Here is a 22,263-nt window from a genome sequence, read left to right on the forward strand (position 1 = left end):
TTTGAAATAAAATGTGCCCATTCTTCACATGGGTCAGTTTACAAACCCAAGTGCATTTTTCCCTAAGAGGTCTCCATGTTCATCAATTCATTGAATGTTTGGTCTCAGATCTTCTGTTGCTTCCATCTGGTCCTTCTGCATGATCCACTAAGACCCAAATTAGCAAAGAACAATAGTTTCTCTGAACTTCCTTTCATACTCCTGATGTCTGAAGTGTGTGAGACCAGTCTCCACTTTAATTGTATGAGAATATATTCATGAAATCTGGATGGCCCCCTCTACAGAGTCAGTGGTTTCCTACTGCTTTTGGTTTTAATTATTTAATCATTATTTTCCCATCAATTCTCCTCCCTCTCCATCTTTTTTTTCCCCTAAACTCTTTTCTCGTAGAGGTAAATAAACAGGTTGTCAATACAACGAAAATGCAACACCAGTATTTGGCTCTGAACAAAAAAAAAAGTGTTCAAGAATTTCACTTGAGAAACAAAGTCTATCACCTGCACCTCTATAACTGTCTGGTTTGGTTCTGCAACCCAACAGGACAGATACAGATTTCAGAGGATAATTAGGATTGCAGGGGAAAAAAATACCAACCTGCCTTCAACCGAGGACCTGTATACTGCATGAGTCAAAAAGAGGGCTGTGAAAATATTTACAGACCCCTCACATTCCGGACATAAACTGTTTCAACTCCTTCCTTCAAAACGACGCTATAGAGCACTGCACAGCAGAACAACTAGACACAAGGACAGCTTTTTCCCAAATGCCATCACTCTGCTAAACAAATAATTCCCTCAACACTGTCCAACTATTTACAAAGTCTGCACTACTATTACTATTAATCTTCTCATCACTCCTTATCGCCCATCCCCTCCCACTTGTGACTGTATGACTATAACTTTGTCGCTTGTATCCTTACAATTTATATTGACTGTTTCCTAGTATGATTTGATGGCTTATTGTACTCTATGACTATTATTAAGTGTTATACCTTATGATTCTTAACTCTTGATGAATGTATCTTTTCTTTTATGTACACTGAAAGCATTTGCACCAAGCAAATTCCTTGTGTGTCCAATCATACTTGGGCAATAAAGTATTCTATCTAAAGAATTCTAAAGAGAAGAGAGTGATAAAGAGAAAGTTGTCATCATGATTGCAATTTCAAAGCTGAATATTGACTAGATATCAAAGTTTCTTTTTTCAGATGTCACATATAATTTTGCTCATCCTTTTAGTGGAATTGTGTGTAGAAACATGTCTCTTTTTTTAAGCAAAAACACCAAAAAAACAAAAAAAGTCATTTAAAAATGTGTGAGGTTTGTGGCAGAAAAATAAATTTAAGCAGGGGACTATTAAGGGAGGAACAGCTCAACTAAGGAGTATGTAGATATGCATTGATGTAATGGAAAGTTTGCCCTGTGCTTGAGTGTCTAGGGAAAAAAAAAAGATTTTTGAAAGAGATTGTAAGTTCTTATACTGACATAAATTGTATTTGATAGAGTCTGTGCTGTCATTGTAAAAAAAAAAAATGAAGACAGATTTCAGGAATAAACTTTGCAACTGGTAAGTTTTTTTTTCTTTTTAAAACTCTGTATGGGGAAGCAGGAACAGGAATAATGTGTGAGAATTGAAGATTGAGAAAAGCTCAATCGGGAAAATGATTGAGATTTGTAGAATAAGAACAGGCAGAGGGGTGGGGGTGGTCAAGAGAGGAATCAACCTGGAGTCATTATGTTCCCGTGTCCAACTCCCCTTGAATTCTGATAACTTTTATCTGGTGCTAATTTTGTTGTTGTTGTTGTTGATCATTTAATGACCAGGCAATCCCTTGTGGGGTGGAGTCAGGGCAACTGAACTGAGCTGAGTGTTTACTGGCCGGATGCCCTTCCTGTCACCAATGTGTAGTTTTGTTCAGCAGATATATTCTCATTGTGCCCAGAGAGAGAAATATTAGCCTCTACCTAGGATCGAACTCACAGCCTCCTGATTGCGAGGCGCCAACTCTAGGCCACAGCACCACTCATCTAGTGGTAATTTAGTGCTGACCATTAATTGAATAGACCTCTGTGTATAGTATGAGCAATAAATCAGCTCAGCTGAAATTTAACATGTGCTCCTGACAGGATTCCAGAATAATGTTCCAACTTCTCAATCTAAGAACTGGGACTTCCTGGGGACCCTTATCCAACTCCTAACCTGGTCTCAGCCTCCTACATAACTTTTTCAAGATCATCCATCTTTGGCTATTTGCCGTAGCACCACTAGAAACCATGAAGAATATGAAGATGATGGTCTGAATCAGGAATCTTCAAACTTGGCAACTTTAAGATGATTAGGAGACTGGAGACTAAAACATATGATGAACGGTTGCAGGAACTGGGCCTGGCTAGTCTAGGGAAGAGAAGGATCAGGGGAGACAGGGTAGCAGTCTTCCAATATTTGAGGGGCTGCCACAGAGAGGAGGAGGGGGTCAAGCTATTTTCCAAGGCATCCAACGGCCAGACAAGAAATAATGGATGGAAACTGAACAGGGAGAAATTTAACCTGGAAATAAGGAGAAACTTTCTGACAGTGAGAACAATCAACCCATGGAACAGAAGTTGCCTTCGGACGTTGTGGGAGCTTCATCCCTGGAGGCTTTCAAGAAGAGACTGGACTCCCATCTATCAGAAATGGTGTTGGGTCTTCTCCTTGGGCAGGGGGTTGGACTAAATGACCTACAAGGTACCTTCCAATTTTGTTTATCTGTTATCTATCAGAAGATTGTGGATTTCAACTCCCAGCATGACTGGCTGAAGGAATTCTGGGAGTTGAAGTCCACAAATCTTAAAAGTTGCCAAGTTTGGAGACACCACTCTAAATTCTTGACTTTACAATGAGGAGGTGACTCTGAGTAATTATTTTTGCAAGGTGTGTTTTTCTATTAAACACTTTTTGTTGTCTTTAAAAAAAAAAATGATTTAATGGCCTTTCACTAGAAGGGTTTTTTTCCCCTCTCTCCCACTTCCTCTCCCTCCTCCTGGGAATAAACCCAGAGTAGTAATATAGGTTTTATTTTTTTTACACTTCCCTCTTTAATTACTCTTGTCTTTATTTTCAGACCACTCCCGCCTACTTTTTTCTGCTTTCCTGTCAAGCTATTGAAGTATATGATTATTGTAATTATATTATGGAAGGCAAATAGCATTGTCCCAAAGAAAAGCAATAATCAGTGTAATTTAAAAGTATTTAATTCTACAAAGTCTATTTCCAACATCATCTGGTACAGTAGCTGTACCCACAACTGTCAAGAATAGGGAATGAAAAATTCACATTTTATTTCTATCCAAATGTATTCTGGATTCAGGGGGGAAAAAAACCTAACCCAGAGGTGGTATTCAGCACGTTCTGACCAATTCTGGAGAACCGGTAACGGAAATTTTGAATACCGTATTTGCCGGCGTATAAGACGACTGGGCGTATAAGACGAGCCCCAACATTTCCACTCAAAATATAGTTTTTGTTATATACTCGCCGTATAAGACGACCCCCCACTTGGAGGCATGCTTTTCAGGGCAAAAAGTCATCTCATACGCCGGCAAATAAGGTAAGTTGTAACACTTGGGGTATTCTGGATATAATTCTTGATTGACACCCCCGCCCTTTCCCCCAAACTTACAAAGCCACCAAAATGCTTTAGAGAGGCAGCTTCGCCTTTCTCAGGCTGGCACTCAATTCCTCTCCCTTTCTTTGTGACAGCCCCGCGTGCGTGCCATCGAGGACTCCAAGGGTGGGGGATGGACAGCTGCCAACTCTCTCTCTCTCTCTCTCTCTCTGTGTGTGTGTGTGGTGTGGAGGGTAATTCCGGCTATCTCTGGCCTCCGCTCGGTTTTAAAGTCGCTTGGCGGTTCCCAAGTGCATAGCGCGCTGGCGGGAGGCGCGGCGCGGTGGCAGCTCGGTGCAGGGAGGCGGATCTTTCTCTCTTAAGCGGGGGAGGGAGGAGGGGACAAGAGGAGGGACGGGACAGGGGCGGGAGGAGGTTGCTCGCCTTCTTCCACCGCCCACGGACCCTTTTCTTCCCAAGGGGACCCTGGAAAGCAGCTCGGAGCCGGGTGGCCCTGCCCAGCGGGGTCCCATCAGGAACTTCCGAGGACACCCCCGCCCCAAGCACAGCCCTCCCGGTCTTTCAAAGAGGGAGGGAGAAGCGGGAGGAGCAAATTGCCGCCCCCGCCCCGCTGCCCAGAAGGAGGGGTGCCACAGTCCACCCCACCACCTTCTCCCCCCACTCCCGGGCCATTACGCGGCTCGGGGCTAGCTGGCGCGAGCGGCCCGCTAGAGACTCTCCGCTCCACCCCACCCCACCTCCAGATTGGCCTCCGCAGCGCCCGAGCCGGGCGGAGGGTGGGTGGGTGGGTGGGTGGGAGGAGGAGGAAGAGAGACTCCGGCTGGGCTTGAAGGGGCTTCGCAAGTTGCGGAGCTCCGCCCCGTTGCTCTTGCACCGAGTGACAACGTATTTACCGGCGTATAAGACGACCCCCCACTTGGAGGCATGTTTTCAGGGCAAAAAAGTCGTCTTATACGCCGGCAAATACGTAGTTCGGAGAACCGGCATGTGGTGTCCCTGACGAGCTAAGTCTTCAATCTGGTCCGCATTCTGAGCGGGAGCACCGACTGTTCCCATTGGTTGGTGCCGTTTGACAGCAGACTATAAAAGGAGCTGTCAAACGGCATCAGCCGCTCCAGCCAGCTGGCTGCCAGCCCAGCTGGGCAGCCACGATAACCTGTTACTCTTCAAATAAAAGCAACGTTATTCTTCAGTTCCGTGTCTGCCTGGTGTGTCCGTCTGCCAACGCAACACTGGCGATGAAGGTGGGATTACAGCAGAGACGCCCAGGCAAGACAGCTGAGCTAAGTCACTGAAGAAAGAGCCGAAGCCACTGAATGTCAGGAGCCGCAGACAATCTCTGCGCGCGCCAAATTTAAAAGGCTTCCTCAGCTGAGGAGACAGTCACTGCCTAACAGGCACTGCTGCATGCACCCTTTTTAGGGCGCAAAACTCAAAGTCTCCCTGACTGAGGAGAAAGGCACCACTGCCTGCGTTTCAGAGAGCGCGAAGTTTAATGGCACCCTAGCCTCCCTGACTGAGGGGACAGACGATGCCCGAAAGGCACCCCCGTTGGCGCTGCCAAGAGCGCAAAAGTCTAAAGCCTCCCTAGCCGAGGAACAGACGTTGCCCTCCAGGCGCCTAAGATGGCTGCCGTGCCTCGGCTCACCCATGAAGGCGGGCGGCGCCCCGGCAGGTATGGAGCCGCCTCCCGTCACGGCCGCCGCCGCCGCTGCTGCCGCCGGCGGCGGCCCCGAGCGCCTCTTCGACTCCCACCTACCTCTTCGACTCCCACCGGCTGCCGAGCGATGGGCCGCTGCCGGTGCTGCTGGCGCTGCTGCTCTATGTGCCGGTGGGGCTGTGCCTGCTGCTGGTGCGGCTCTTTGTGGGGCTGCACATCTTCCTGGTCAGCTGTGCGCTCCCGGACGGCGCCCCGTGCAGGTTCCTGGTGCATGCCATGTGCTCCGTGCTGGGGCCTCTTCGTGTGGCAGAGGGCCATGCAGCGCCCGCATCCTGGTGGGCCAACCACGTCACGCCCTTCGACCACAACGTCCTGGGCCTGCTGGCCTCCTGCAGCGCGCCCATGCTGAACGGCGCCACCGGCTTCCTCTGCTGGTCCCGCTTCTTCCTGGAGGTGGCCGGCGCCGAGAGCCGCGCGGAGCTGCTGGAGTCGCTGAAGGGCTACTGCTTGCAGGGCGGCAATCCGCCGCTGCTGCTCTTCCCCGAGGAGGAGACCACCAACGGCCGGGTGGGCCTGCTGCGTTTCAGCTCCTGGCCCTTCTCCATCATGGACGCGGTGCAGCCATTGGCTCTGCAGGTCTGGAGGCCCTTCGTGGCTATGAGCGTGGCTGGCGCTTCCTGGTTCACTGAGCTGCTTTGGACTTTCTTCGTTCCTTTCACCGTTTATCAAGTAAAGTGGCTTCCCTCTGTGTACAGAGAAGCCGAGGAGACCCAGGAAGAGTTTGCCCTGCGAGTTCAAGAGCTTCTAGCTCTGGAGTTGGGCGTGGTGTCTACGTGCCTCACAGCCGCTGACAAATTGTCTCTCTGCCCCCCCTTTCCAAGTGACTCTGGGGGAAGGGGTCTCTCTGCCCCCCTTCCAAGTGACTCTGGGGGAAGGGGTCCTGTATTTAGGGGGTGGTGGGTGTCAGGTGCTGAATAAGGAAACGCGCACCCACCATTAGGGTCCTGCCACCTGGGCTTGCATTCCTTGGCAGTGGCAATATGTCCCCAGGGGGGCAAAAGCTAGGTAGGTGGGAGGTTGGATTGTCACTGCCCTAAGGGGGCCGAGGGAGCACGACATGCCTGCTCCTCTTTCGGCCCTTAGGCCTTGATCTTCCGTCCTAAGGGGACCAAGGGAGCACGACGTGCCGCTCCTCTTTCGGCCCTTAGGCCTTGACCTTCGTAGTCAACCCCCTAGCTCAGCGGTCCCCCACATTTGGCTCATCTCCCTTCACGCAAGCCACAGCTAAACTCGCACGCTGCTCGCCCAAATGGAACTTGCCTGCCATCTCTGCAGCTTGGTTCCAAACAGGCGACTGTCAGTACTGACCCACAGCCCTTAGGGTTCGGGGACCCCTACTCCACCACATGCTGGAGGTCACCAAGGCATGGTTACTCACCAAGCTTGTCAGGGTCTCCTTCCCAGGCCGGGTGCTCCTACCTTGTGACAGGTCGGGTTCTGTTCCTAGAAGCCAAGATGGGGGAGGTGCGCAAAGCAGCTACTAGTTCAACTTCCTCTTCTGTACCATGGATCCCCAGGAGGCAGGGCCGCGCATGCACTTAGCTAGGGGAAAGGGGTGTGGTGTCCCTGACTAACTAAGTCTTCAATCTGGTCCGCATTCTGAGCGGGAGCACCGACTGTTCCCATTGGTTGGTGCCGTTTGACAGCAGACTATAAAAGGAGCTGTCAAATGGCATCAGCCGCTCCAGCCAGCTGGCTACCAGCCCAGCTGGGCAGCCACGATAACCTGTTACTCTTCAAATAAAAGCAACGTTATTCTTCAGTTCCGTGTCTGCCTGGTGTGTCCGTCTGCCAACGCAACACGGCAAATACCAACTCTGACTGGCCCTGGCCCTGCCCCCATCTATTCTCTGCCTCCCATTGAGTCCCAGCTGATCGGCTGGGTCTTCTTTTGTTGCCCTGCACAGGAGAACAGAGCTGGAAAGCAGGTTAGTGGTATGAGGAGGGAGTGGGGATTTTGCAGTATCCTTCCCCTGCCACATCCACCACACCATGCCCACCAAGCCATGCCCACAGAACCAGTAGTACATTTTTTTGAATACCACCACTGCCCCAACCCTATCAGCATACTCAAATTTCTGAATAGGTAGGCTCAGATTTGAATCTCTTTAAAACAATGTGTTGAAATATATACTTCTTACATTGTCTCCCTGCCTTCTGTGATGAAACAAACACTTTAAAGGCTTACATTCTGCTTCCTTTTAAACAAAGTTGCTGCACGATGTATCTGTGGGTAATATGCCATACTCTAAATAAATAAATAGACACAGATTTATTTATTTTATTTATTTTATTTTATTTGGTTTTTCAATTGCTTACAAGATAATAGATATAAGTAAAAACATAGTTATGAATACATGGATACATATAAGAAAAATAAAAGAAACAATAGGACAGGGATGGTGCGCTTATGCATGCCACCTACAGACCTCTTAGGAAAGGGGTGAGGTCAATAGTAGACAGTCTAAGGTTAAAGTTTTTGGGGTTTGGGGAAGAAACCACAGCGTCAGGTAGAGTATTCCAGACATTGATCACTCTGTTGCTGAAGTCGTATTTCCTGCACTCAAGTTTGGTGCAATTAACCTTGAGTTTGTATCTATTGTTTGCTCTTGTGTTGTTATGGTTGAAGCTGAGGTATTCATTGACAGGTAGGACATTGTAATGTATGATTTTATATATAGTATACTTAGATCGGACCAAAGGCGGTGTAGTTCTAGGTTTTCTAGGTCTAGAATTTCAAGTCTGGTGGCATAAGGTATTCTGCAATGAATAGAGGAGTGGAGAACTCTTCTTGAGAAATATTTCTGGACTTTGTCAACTGTGTTAATATCAGATACATAATGTGGGTTCCAGACTGATGAGCTGTATTCGAGTATTGGTCTAGCAAATGTTTTGTATGCTCTAGTTAGTAGTGTGATATTACCAGAGAAAAGGCTGTGTAGGATTAGGTTAACAACTCTTAATGCCTTTTTGGCTATGTAGTTACAGTGGGCTCTAGCACTTAGATCATTTGAGATGAGTACTCCAAGGTCCTTGACAGAGTTTGGATCATCAACAAGGTCTTGACTATTCAGCCTGTATTTTATTTTCTGATTTTTTTTGCCAATATGTAAGACAGAGCATTTGTTTGTTGAGATTTGAAGTTGCCATTTGTTTGACCATTCTGATACATCGTCGAGGTCTTTTTGAAGGGTAGCAGTATTGTCTGTGGTGTTGAATAGCTTTACATTGTCAGCGAAGAGGACACAATTGCAGAAGCAAATTAGAAGATGCCCGTCAGATAGCAGAGAATATTGTGTCATTATTAGTCCAAAACCACTGCTAACCTGCTGTTTGTAGAGAAAACTCATTTGGCTGCCTTTAAAAATTACCTGGAATAAAACCTCCGAATTAATTGCAAATTTATCTTGAGCTTAAATCTGGCCGGCACTCTTGCTAGGAGGCATGTGGGCGACTGCAGATTTCAGCAGCAGAAGAATGCAAACACAAAAACCCTGGATACAGGACATTAGTGCCCTGTAGTGGCCATAAACTTGCAATTCATCATCTATCAATGCCAGTAAAATCTGACCAGGGAAGTACAAGTTGATATTTTGGTCACAATTCAAAATCAGTTCAATGATTCAACAGTTCTGGTTTTTTTTTCCCCTTCCTCTTGACAATTCCCATGGGTTTAGTTTCTATTTTTTAAAATTATATAATTATTATTCCAATTCTCTTTTTCAATTCACCTGTGCGCTACAGCAAGCCCTGGCATTTTGAGAGCATTGCTCACTGGGAAAATTAATATGCTAGCGAGCACATAATACCTTATAATAAAACCCAGTGGAAACAATCTGTACATTTTCTCCCTCCCGCTGAGATCCACCAATGAATGGTATATGTGTTTTTCTAAATGATCTTTGTTCTGTAACAGTGGATTCCAGCAAGCCCTGCTTAAGCATTTACAGCTTGGGCGACGTGTTGTGCAATGTTAGATTGTGGTTTGTGGCCATGGGAGACCCCCCCCCCCTGGGGAAACAGAATAGAAAATACAGATGGATTTTTCAGCCTTCGCTCTGTTGAAAATGTTGCTCTTGCACGAGGGTGAATTCCATTTGTTTTATGCATGTTTGGAATGCATCTGCACCCCTCATAAATGAAGTCGGGAACCTTCTGAGCATTCAGAGTTAGTGGCACATTTAGAGTTTGAAGAGTACATTTAGGCACTGTCACCCAAAGCTATGGAAGATTTTCCCTTCACAAAATGGTTGTCCTAGTGGGCATTAACTGTCAGCAATTCTGCTGGCTTCAAGGAAGGAATTATTTGCATGTGAATGTTGTGTTTTTGAATGCCAGAAAGGGAATGTACAGCTTTTTGCATACATGTAAACCATGACTTATCTTTGTCACTTTTTAGAACTTCAGTTTGGATGGTAGTGGAGATCCAGTTGCCTTTGGGAGAAAAAAAGACACCTTTGAGATTCAATTTGGCATCACTCATCATTCTTTTAAGGGACATGGTGACCTAGCACTTTAAGATGCTGGGCTTATTGACTGGAAGGTTTGAGGTTTGAGATCTGAGCTCCATAGAACAGGGTGGGCTCCCATCCTGGCTCCAGCTCCTGCCAACCTAGCAGTTTGAAAGCATGCAAATGCAAGTAGATAAATAGGTAGTACTTTGGTGGGAAGCTAACAGCATTCGAGGCACCTCAAAAGTCTTCGGACAATGCTGGTCCCTCAGCCAAGAAACAGATGAGCATCAATCCCTAGAGTTGGACACAACTTGACAGGGGAAACTTTTATCTTTTTTTAATCACTCTTTTCTCCCCTTTCTTAATTAATGTTACTTGTTTTGAACAGTAAAGTTGGACTTGTCGATTTTCTTTCTATTCCAGCTCTGCAAATGATTGTAGATCATGGAGGAGGTGGATAATTTGTTGGGTTTTCTTTTTGGTTCTCCCTCACTCTGGATCCATGTACCAATATTGGGGGCTGGCAGTGGGGGGAGAGAGGGGGTGGAAACATTGAAATGGGTGAAGACAAAACAGTTTTAACAGATTAACAAGAGTTGGAAGGGACCTTGTAGGTCATCTAGTTCACCCCTGCCCAAGCAGGGGAGCTTACACCATTTCTGACAGATGGCAGTCCAGTCTCTTCCAGTGATGAAGCTCCCACAACTTCTGAAGGCAACTTCTGTTCCACTGGTTGGTTGGTTGTTAAGTATATGATCAGGTTGGCAGAGAATTGCATGAGGAGATAGGGTATTTAATTAAAAAAATAGAGAGAGCTATATAATCCATCAGATGGAAATAAATCTGATATGGGGAAATGTTGTGACTATTCAGTTATTTTACTATGATCTTTATATGCACATATATAGGTAGATCATATTAATATACTGTATGTGTGTGTGTGTCTTTGTATATGTATGTATGTATTTATTCATGGATATCTATCTATCTATCTATCTATCTATCTATCTATCTATCTATCTATCTATCTATCTATCCATCCATCCATCCATCCATCCATCCATCCATCCATCCCTCCATCCCTCCATCCATCCATCCATCCATCCATCCATCCATCCATCCATCCATCCATCCATCCATCCATCCATCTATCTATCTATCTATCTATCTATCTATCTATCTATCTATCTATCTATCTATCTATCTATCTATCTATCTATCTAACAATCTATCCATCAATCCATCTATTTATCATCTATGTATCCATGAATAGAAAAATCACCTATTTGTTTCTTTGAATATAGATTCTAAATATAGAAAGGGAATCTTCAATAGTTGTCATGGATATGGAGAGGGAAAACAAGGAAGACCCATAAAGCAATCACACAGCCTGGAAATAATGCAGAGTCACCTGGCCTGTTCAGCAGAAATGCTAAAACCATGGCTTGGATTCATGTCCCATTGTGTTTGCGGCTAAAGGAGAACTTAGCCATGGCTAAATGAAATCCCATTGCTTTCAATGGGTGTAGCGGAAAGACATTTAAGTCTGTGTACAAACCTTCATGTGACCCTTAGTTACCGAACAACTTGGATAGGAAATAATAATGAGCAGAAAATGCCATCATAGTGTTGACAATTTAGCTGAAGAAAAAAAAAGTTGTGTGGCCTGGTTCTTGCCTGGGGAATGAGAGAAGTGGCAGATAAATAGAAAGCTTATTGCATATTGAAAGACAGAGTAATATGCATGGTCACAACATTACTAAAAACGTTAGTTTTTATTTTATTTTGTTTGATTTTTCAAATGTATAAGGCTGCCCACTCAAACGGATATACAAGAACCCTCTACTCCTTGTGTGCAAATTTCACCCAACGTCTTGTCTAGTTTGAAACCAGTAGCTTATTTTTAATTACATTTAATTACTGTTATAAAAAATCATACAGGAGACTTTCTCTGCCTGCTGTCATTGCCTTTAAGAGGCCTGCTGCTGTAGAGGTAAGAACCACTTTCTTAGAAAGACTCAAATCTGTGGACAGTCATGTCTGAAACATTGCAAATCATGAGTGCTCTTAGACCAGGAGTCTCCAACTTTGGCAACTTTAAGACTTGTGGACTTCAATTCCCAGAATTCCTCAGCTAGTTTTGCTGGCTGAGGAATTCTGGGAGTTGAAGTCCACAGATCTTAAAGTTGCCAAGGTTGGAGACCTCTGTCTTAGACAGTCTTCAAATTAACCAGCACATGGACACAATTTGGGGGTGATTTCAGTTTCCTGGATGTTTAGGCACCCAGCTGCTCTTCAGTCTTCATTTCAAAACGTCTGGTTCTAGATTAGCTCTGGCCCAGAAGAGGCAAGAAAGGAATTAAATTAATGAACACAATTTCTCCCTGCCACTGAACTTTGACTAATGAGCCTATTTCTGGGTAATAAGGAGGAGAAGAAAGTGACAAGGCAGTAGCAATGAATTAGTGGCCCAGAACCTCGTTAGTCAGAATAATCTCTCCACAAAAGATAAATGATGCAAATATTAATTATGAAGCTAGGGAGGAAACCCATTGCCTAGTTTTGGCATCCTCCACATTTTATCAGCAGCCCTTTACAAATTACAAATTTTGATGGAAGTCAAAATGAAATCTACGACATATGCATGTAGATAGAACTCTGGTAGGATCAATAGTGGGGCAGGTCAGTCCTTTAGGCCAGTGTTTCTCAACTTTGGCTACTTAGAGATGTCTGGATTTCAACTCTCAGAATTGAGTTGAATTCTGGTTGGGGAATTCTAGGAGTTGGAAGTCCAGATGTCCTCAAGTGCCCAAGGTTGAGAAACCTGGCTTTAGATATTGGGATATATTGAAAGAAAATCTGGATTCTTTCACCATTTTGGCAGGGCTTTTCAACCTTGGCAACTTTAAGATGTCTGGACTTCAACTCCCAGAATTCTCCAGTGAGCAAAGCTGACGAGAATTCTGGGAATTGAAGTCCACTCAGCTTCAAGTTGCTATGGTTGAGAAGCATTGGTAGAGAGGCTTATTTTAGCATCAATCATCTTTAGCTCCTTCCCCCACCAAAATAATGTCAGAAATGCTCACTTCCCACTGAGCTGATTTCTACTTTCGTCGAGATGGGAATCTCATCCAAGTTCTGATTCAAAACATTGGTGAGATTCAGCAGACTAAGTCGTTTCATTCTTCGTTTTGTTCTGAATTGTCAGTTCGGTTCGAATCATTGAGTCACGTCACGTGTTTCAGGCATTTCAATTCAAATTACCAATTACATTTAAGAGAAGGAATTTGCATGCATGTGCAAAAATCCATCGAATTGCTGATTCAGTTTGAAGGTGCTTGATTTGATTTAATGCATGGAATCCGTTGATAAAACACAAAGGGACAATTTCATCTTCACATCAGAAACCAAGCTTTGTACAACCCTATAGTTTCTCCACATCTGTCAAACTCCAGAGCTGCTTCTAAAATTTAGTTTTGTACCTCTGAAAAACGTAAGGTTTCCCTAAATCATTATCTGATGGATGCCCTTATTTCAACTGTTTTCTTTATCTGTATCCTGCCTTTATTATTTTTACATACCTAAGGTGGGACTAGAACTCACTGTCTCTTAGTGTTTAAGCCCAAAGGCACCCAGCTGGTTTTCATGGCTAAGCCAGGACTAGAACTCACAATCTCCTGGTGATTGGCCCAAAGTCGCCCAGAGGGACCAGTAGAAAAAAAACACTTGGCTCTCCCTTGTGAATTAGGAAATTGTTTTCTGAGTCTGCTGCATTCAAACAGTACGCCTGCATTTTCCTTTGTTGTTCCTTCTTATAATAGGCAGCTTTAAAGAACCAACTCGTGGTACTCTGTTACTGTTGTCTCTGTGCCTCCCAGGTGCAATTATTTTACAAGACAGTTTTATTTTATACAGTGTTTTTTTATGCATGCAGTCTCCAGAAATGCTTTCTAAACTTGTGGAGGGTTTTAACAATATAGGGGCGATCAGGGGTGGGAATCAAAATTTTTAAAAACCGGTTCTGTGGGCATGGCTTAGGTCATGGACACGGCTTGCTGGTCATGTGACTGGCTGGGTGTGGCCAACTCAATATTACTCACATCGAGGCACACATCTCCTTGTCTGGCCTCTCATGACTGTGGGGATGCTGCAACAGTCATAAGTGTGAAAAATGGTCATAAGTCACTTTTTTCAGTGCCATTGTAACTTTAAATGGTCACTCCACACAAGCAAAGTACCAGCAAAGGAAGAGGGAAAAACTCCAGGGAAGTTCCTGAGACAGGAAGTCTAGTCCTGCCAAGAATGTAATAAGGGTTAACGGAGAGGCAGTTTCTGTAAGCAACACCAGAATGTTTCCTTCCTGCCTTCCTTACAGGATTAGGCCAGTCATTTCTTCTAACAACCGGTTTTCCGAACTGCTTAGAATGTTAACAACCAGTTCTAGCGAATAGGTGCGAACTGGTAGAATCCCACCCCTGGGGGCGATAAGAATAGAATAGAATTAAAAACAGACTAGAGAAGGAACAAGGTTAGAGGGACTTACTGAAGGAGACAGACCATGCTTACTTCCTCCTTGGCCGAGTACTAGCATTTTAATAACAGTTTCAACCATGATTTCCTTTTTGAAATCTAAGTTACAAAGTAACTGCCATTCCTAAGTCTGGCTAATGTTCCCTAGGATGGGCACTCTGCCCCCCTCCCTGGTTAGGGTATATGAGCTGTGATGGCACAATGGTTAGAATGCAATACTGCAGGCTAACTCTGCTATCTGTCAGGAGTTCAATCTTGACTGGCTCAAGGTTGACTCAGCCTTCCATCCTTCCAAAGTCAGTAAAATGAGGAGCCAGATTGTTGAGGGCAAGAGGCTGGCTCTGTAAACCACTTAGAGAGGGCTGTAAAAGCACAGTATACAAGTCTAAATGCTATTGCTATTTTCCTTCCTTCCTTCCTTCCCTCCCTCCCTGTGGTTAGAATGCAGTATTGCAGGCTAATTCTGCCAACTGCCAGGAGTTCAATCCTGACTGGCTGAAGGTTGACTCAGCCTTCCATCCTTCCAAGGTCAGTAAAACGAGGACCCAGATTGTTGGGGGGCAGTAGGCTGACTCTGCAAACTGCTTAGAGAGGGCCACAGACTAGACAACTATCAGGCAAACTATCTTTGCCCAGAAGAGGAGAGGGGAGAGATGGGAAAAGTTTCAGAAGAGTCCCTCCCTAATTACCCAGAAAGTAAAAGGAGAGGAAGGAAGAAATGCTTTCAGACTTGCAAACTCCTGTTAATTTAGTCCAGGGGTGTCAAACTCGATTTCGTTGAGGGCCGCATTAATGTTGTGTTTGACCTCAGGTGCCAGGGTGGGCATGGACAGGGCATGGCCAAGCTCAATGTCACTAATGACGGGGGCACCTGTGGTGGCCCAAGCACTCTGCCAGTGAAAACAGACCCCAGAGCTCCATTTTCAGCTGCTACAGCCTCCTGCAATCCTCTGCCAGCGAAAATGGTGCTCGCGAGGGCTATGTGCAGCCTTCCTGGCCTCCCCTTTCACTGGCAGAGGCACCATGGGTCAGTCCATTGCTGTTTCCAAGGCAGCCCCATGGGCCAGATCTAAGCACCCCGCAGGCTGGATTCGGCCCACGGGCCTTGAGTTTGACACCCCTGGTGTAGCCTAACAATCATTGTGCTTCTTTTCTAGATGCTTATTTCAAAGATTCGATACCATTAAACTGGTCCTTGGTGTTCACTTGCTTTCCTTCCCTAGCAGAATTTATCTTTAAGATTTATTTCATTAAAACTTATGAATGAGAAGGTAGTTGGGTTGCAAAGCAAAGCATCTACCCTGGATATTAACAGGTATATTGACATCGATCAGAGGTGGTATTCAGCAGGTTCTGACCAGTTCTGGAGAACCAATAGCAGAAATTTTGAGTAATTCAGAGAACTGGCCAATCCCACCTCTGACTGGAGATTTTACAGTACCCTTCCCCAGCCACGCCCACCAAGCCAGTAGTAAACAAAAAAATGAATCCTACCACTGCCATCGATCCAGTCCACCAATCGCTGAGAACGAAAGAACTGTATCATAGCATTTAAAACAATAGCATTTAAAACAATAGCATTTAAAACAAACGAACAAACAGGCACCTCCACCACACAAGAACAAAAGATCACAACCCATCAGGTCACAAGAAATCTGACCACGTCTCAGTGACAACAACCAGCTATTCCAACAGACCGAAACCAGATCAGGACTCAGCAGTATCCGAACAAACAACACGCTAATTTACATCACACAGACGGTACTTAAAACCAAAAGGCCATGTCTCGGTAACAACAGCCAGCCCATCAAAACAGTCAGAAGTCAGAGCGTGACTCAGAAGGAACCAAACAAACAACACCCACACTAATTTGCATCACATAAAAATGGTATCTAAAGGCCAGTGCTCTCACAGATGAGCACAGTCCAAAGCACACTGACGACGTCTCCTTGAATGGTGATGAAATTTTTGCAACCAAATTGCCAAGCTTGGAGCTCAGACCAACTAGCTTGTTTTTCCAACAATGCCTCTGGGCCTCCCCTTGAACCCAGAGACATTCTTTGAAAGTATTTGCTTCAATTTCTTTTGTGTCGTTACACTGCCATTCCCCACCCCACCCGTGCTTTTTTTAAAAAATAGAATGAATAGAGAACAAAAATAGCTAGGCCAAACACCGTTAATACAACAGTTCGTTTAGTGACCATTTGAAGTTACATCAGGACTGGAAAAAAGTGACTTTATGGCCCCTTTTCACCTTGTAGCATCCCCATGGCCATGGGATCAAAACTCAGATGCTTGGCAACTGACTCATATTTATGACAGTTGCAGTGTCCCAGAGTTGTATGATCATTTTTGTGACTTTCTGACAAGCAAAGTCAATGGGGAAGCCAGATTCACTTAACAACGGGGTTACTAACTTAACAGCTGCAGTGATCCACTTAACAACTTTGGCAAGAAAGGTTGTAAAATGGGGCAAAACTCCCTTAACATTTGTCTCTCTCAGCTACAAAAATTGTGGTCGTAAGTCAAGGACTACTTATATATGATGTTAGGTGTCTCGCATTGCATTTTGGCAAGGTAGAATCAAACTGAATCAAATAATAATGAAGATGTTTTTCACATGCCCACAAAGATGGTGTCAATCTGTAGGGAGCAGATTAATTTACCATTTTTTCTCCCAAGCTTCCACACCAAGTGGCAAACTCTTAATGCAAAGATGGAATTGAGACAGAGAAGGAACAATTAATAAGGATTAATTTCTATTCTTCCCTGACTTGCAAGTTTGGGGAACTATAATGAGCTCTTTATCGTGTTGTTAAATTTACACTGTGCTTTGAAACTCTAATCATGAGGCCCAAAGTACCACAACAACAGAAGGGTGGCAGAAATTGTCTCTTCTGCATCTTTATTAAGCAAAATATCAAAATATCCCACTGAAGTAAGCCTGCAGAGATTGTGGGATGTTTTGCATAAAGATGGGAAATTGGTTGCTGAAAGCAATTCAGAGCAATATATGACAGAATAGGATAGGATAGGATAGGATAGGATAGGATAGGATAGGATAGGATAGGATAGGATAGGATAGAATTCTTTAATGGCCAAGTGTGGTTGGATACTCTCTCAGTGTACATAAAAGAAAAGATACATTCATTAACAATCATAAGGTTCAACACTTAATGATAGTCATAGGGTACAAAAAGCAATCAAATCATACTAGGAAACAGTCAATATAAATCGTAAGGATACAAACAACAAAGTTATAGTCATACAGTCACAAGTGGGAGGGGATGGGCGATAAGGAGTGATGAGAAGATTAACAGTAATAGTAGTGCAGACATTGTAAATGGTTGAACAGTGTTGAGGGAATTATTTTTTTAGCAGAGTGATGGCTTTCGGGAAAAACTGTTCTTGTGTCTAGTTGTTCTGGTGTGCAGTGCACTATAGCGTCGTTTTGAGGGAAGGAGTTGAAACAGTTTATGTCTGGGATGTGAGGGGTCTGTAAATCTTTTCACAGCCCTCTTTTTGACTTGTGCAATATACAGGTCCTCGATGGAAGGCAGGTTGGTAGAAATTGTTTTTTCTGCAGTCCTAATTACTCTCTGAAGTCTTTGTCTTGTTGGGTTGCAGAACCAAACCAGACAGTTACAGAGGTGCAGATGACAGACTCAATCATTCCTCTGTAGAACTGGATCAGCAGCTCCTTGGGCAGTTATGATGGCAACAGGGCAATGTTTCTCAACCATGGCAACTTTGAGGCATGTGGACTTCAACTCACAGAATACCCCAGCAAGTACTGTAGGCAAAGTTGAACAGCCCTGATCTCTACCTCCAAGTACACCACTACACCTGATATAAAAACCACCCATTTCTATCCACAACAGAGGTCAGCAACCAGAGGCTCCGGAGCCATGTGTGGCTCTTTCATCCCTCTGCTGCGGCTTCCTGTCGCTCAAAATAATGCATCACAACCGCCAATGTGCAATACCTGCTGGCACGTGATTTATTGAGCTTTTTGACCCCTGGTAGGCCAACTCTAGATAAATCCAAGGAAAGAAAAGTTTCAGAATAAAACAGAACATTTAGTTACAGCTACATATGTTAGTTTTGTGGCCGCTCAGGAAATAGTCAGGCATGGGGAAGAGTTTTGTGGCTCCCGGTGTTTTCTTTTCTATGAGAAATGGATCAAAATGGCTCTTGGAGGGTTTAAGGTTGCCGGCTCCTGATCTACAATCTATGTTAAAATGGCAATGAAATGCAGATTCCATCGCTTTGAAATCAGCATACATTTTTTTTAATCCTTTCCTTTTGGGCTTCGCTTCCTTTTTTTCCCCCTAATCAAAACTTTGTGATTGGTTGGATGAATGGTTATGTTTTTCCATATGGAGCCCATAATGTCTCTCCCAATTCCCCCCCCCACCTTTGGAACAATAACCCCTAAGAGTCTATGGAGATTCTCAGTCATCCAGGTCATGGTTTTTCCCAAAGGTGCTTTTTTCAAGAGGCAACTAGACGTTCTGCTTTTTCTTTGAAGATGTTTCGCTTCTCATCCAAGAAGCTTCTTCAGCTTTGACTGGATGGTGGGGAATGGAAGGACCAGCTTCTCTGCAAGGAGTGTAAATCCTTCCATTCCCCACCATCCAGTCAGAGCTGAAGAAGCTTCCTGGATGAGAAGTGAAATGTCTTCAAAGAAAAACCAGAAAGTCCAGTTGCCTCTTCGGGAATACTCCTAGGAGTTACATTGTATGAAAAACTAATTGCAGCCAGCCCCAAATTAATTAGTTTTCTGTCAGGACTTCTTTAATTGATTTCTTGAAAATATTAATAACTTATTGACTAATTGGAGTGTCTTGTGATGGATTGTGATAGATAGAAAACTTCTGCATAACGGTTAAAAAAGAAAACTCAAAATGATGAGCACAAATAATACCTGTGTGACATGCAATGCATGTTAAGGGTTCCAACCACACTTTTGCACCCGCTGCCTTGTTTTTTTTAACAATATCCTCTAGATACAACTCTTAGCCAAGCAAAATAAAAGCCCTATCTGTTCCCCATCTGTTCTGGTCCTGCATTTTAACTCATCACATGGACTCTTGATATCTCAAAACCTGCCCCTGGTTTTCTGATCTTTGATATAGCCCTCTTTAAATTATTGATTGATTGATTAGTTAACTAATTAAATGTATAGGCTGCCCATCTCACCATCCAAAGCGAATCTGGACAGCTCACAACGTGGTAAAAAATAAATACATAAAATGATGATATATAAAAAGAGCGTGGTGGCGCAGTGATTAGAATGCAGTATTGCAGGCTAATTCTGCTGACTGCCAGCAAATCGATCCTGACCGGCTCAAGGCTGACTCAGCCTTCCATCCTTCCAAGTTTGGTAAAATGAGGACCCAGATTGTTGGAGACAAGATACTGCTTTGTAAACCACTTAGAGAGGGCTGTAAAGCACTGTGAAGTGGTATATAAGTCTAAGTGCTATTGCTAAATGGGAGGGAGGGAGGGAGGGAGGGGGAGGGAGGGAAGGAAGGAAGGAAGGAAGGAAGGAAGGAAGGAAGGAAGGAAGGAAGGAAAGACCATGATGGCAAAGTGGTTAGAATGTAGTATTGCAGGCTAACTCTGCCGACTGCCAGCAGTTTGATTCTCACCGGCTCCAGGTTGGCTCATCCTTCTGTCCTTCCAAGGTGGGTAAAATGAGGACACAGATTGTTGGGGCAATGTGATGACAATGTGCACCTCTTAGAGAGGGCTGGAAAGCACTGTGAAGCGGCATAGAAGTCTAAGTGCTACTGTTATTGCTGAAATTAATTTAAAACCCCAAGAGTTAAATAAAGGTTGTAAAAAACCCCAAGGACTCAAGCATAGCGCAGGGGGTGCCTTCTCTATTCCTGCACGAACCATCTCCACTTTACAGCTTCTGCAACCAGGTCCACTGACAGAGCCAGTTTTTAAGGGAAGGCCGGAAGGGTGGGGGAAGATCTTACTTTCAGCAGCCAGATGTTCCAAAGAGCAAGTGCCACAGCAGAAAAGGCTTGTCTCCCAGACCCTAGCCCAGTGATGGCTAACCTTTTCAGCTTGGTATGTCGAAAATCGGGAAAAAGTGTAGCCTTCCTCGGGTCGTGTGTCACTTCAAGAAATATCAATAATTTGGTTTATGACAGTCTGGGCTGGGGTGATCAACACAGGGCTGTGAAACTCGTCTCCCTGGTCTCAGGGCTGCAGGTGCAGGATGTGGGGATCGGAAGGCCACCTTACAGGGCTGTGAACCTCATGGATCTCCTTTCCTCCTGTAGCGTTCCTGAGGTAATGAAACTGACAAACCTCAGTTTATGGCGGTTAAAACTGGTTCTCTACTGCAAAGATCTTGCGGCAGCGGTGACACCACGCCTTCACGCAACAAGCAGGGAGCAGGGATTGGAGCAGAGCACAGGCAGCCTCTAAATGTGCAGGTTTTCCCCACACGCAACAGGTGTGTCAGTCAAAGTGCCTCGGCGTGTCACGAGTGACACGGGTGTCATAGGTTAGCCATCACTGCCCTACCCATTCAAAATTTCTTATTTATTTTATTTATTCATTTATTTAGTTTGTCAAGCATGTATGAGAAAATAAGTGTAAGTATGAACATAACATATAAGTATAAACAGGTATAAGTATATACATAATCAATGAGTACAAATAAATGGGGACAATAGGACAGGCACGGTAGGCACACTGGTGCACTTATGCATGCCCCCTTACAGACCTCTTAGGAATGGAGTGAGATCCATGGTAGACAGTTTAAGGTTAAAGTGTTCGGGGGTTTGAGGATATAACAACAGAGGCAGGTAGTGAGTTCCAGGTGTTGACCACTCTGTTGCTGAAGTTGGAGCGGTTTGCTTTGAGTTTATGTCTATTGTTTGCCCGTGTGTTGTTGCAGTTGAAGCAGAAGTAGTTGTTGACAGGTGGGACATTGTAGCAGACCATTTTCTGTACTAAGCTTAGGTCAGACCGTAGGCAGCGTAGTTCTAAGTTGTCTAGGTCCAAAATTTCAAGCCTAGTGGCCTAAGGTATTCTATTGCGAGCGGAGGAATGGAGGACTCTTCTCGTGAAATATCTCTGGACTCACTCAATTGTGTTAATGTACATTATACAGTGTGGATCCTTGGTGGTTTTGTAGATGACTTGCTTTTTTAAAAGGCTGAATCTTTGCAAAGGTTTTCACATCTTCAATAAAAGAGGTGTGTGTGTGTGTGTGTGTGTGTGTGTGTGTGTGAATAATGCAGGTTGTGGTGGTGGTGGGAGAAAGGAGTGTCGAGAGAAAACTATTCCACTCTGCAGCCATCCTCATTGATTATCCGTTTATTGGTGGGTGGCGAGGGGTAGAGAAGGGGAAAGGGATGAGTGAAAGAAAGGAGGAAAGACAGGCATCCCCGGAGCCCATCAGAAGATAATTGACTTCAGGAGCTCTTTCTACGAGATCTGGGAAAAAAGCAAGTGAAAAATAAGTTATTTTACAACCTTGATATTCTTGACCTCATTGAAAATAAATATACACAGAACAAACTGCAGAAGACAGAAGGAGCTGCATTTAAATTGGGCAGGGAAGGCGAGCGTTGAGAATGTTAGAGCTGGGGCGGCCTCTCATGGCTGGTGGTTGAACAACACCCGCCTTGCGACTTCCGATTGATCTATTATTATTTATGTTTTAAGGAGGTTCTCCTTTTTCCCCACCCTCATAATTATTGTATTATTTATTTTTTTACAAAACGTGCACACAAAAGCTAGTGTAAACTAACAATCAACAATAAAGGCGAAGAGGGATTTCTGAATTCTGGATTCTTTGTTTTGCAGTGAAGATGCTCATTGCCAACCCAACACACACACACACCCTTCTCTTTTCTTCTATTCCTATCCATTCTGCTTTATGCACTCCTGAGCTTCCTTTTTTTTTTTTTTTTTTTTTGAGA

General features: G+C 44.4%; 1 protein-coding gene and 1 pseudogene across 1 annotated transcript in view; both read left to right on the forward strand.

The window, feature by feature from the left end:
- NTM (neurotrimin) overlaps nt 1–22,263 on the forward strand; it is a 785,771-nt gene that overhangs the window by 259,906 nt on the left and 503,602 nt on the right. The window lies entirely within an intron of this gene.
- LOC113419331 (lipid droplet-regulating VLDL assembly factor AUP1 pseudogene) lies at nt 5,285–6,430 on the forward strand (annotated as a pseudogene).

The sequence above is a fragment of the Notechis scutatus genome, chromosome 7 (assembly GCF_049901735.1).
Source record: "Notechis scutatus isolate UNSWTSFEM ecotype Mainland chromosome 7, rNotScu1.2, whole genome shotgun sequence".
In the NCBI taxonomy this organism is placed as follows: Eukaryota; Metazoa; Chordata; class Lepidosauria; order Squamata; family Elapidae; genus Notechis; species Notechis scutatus.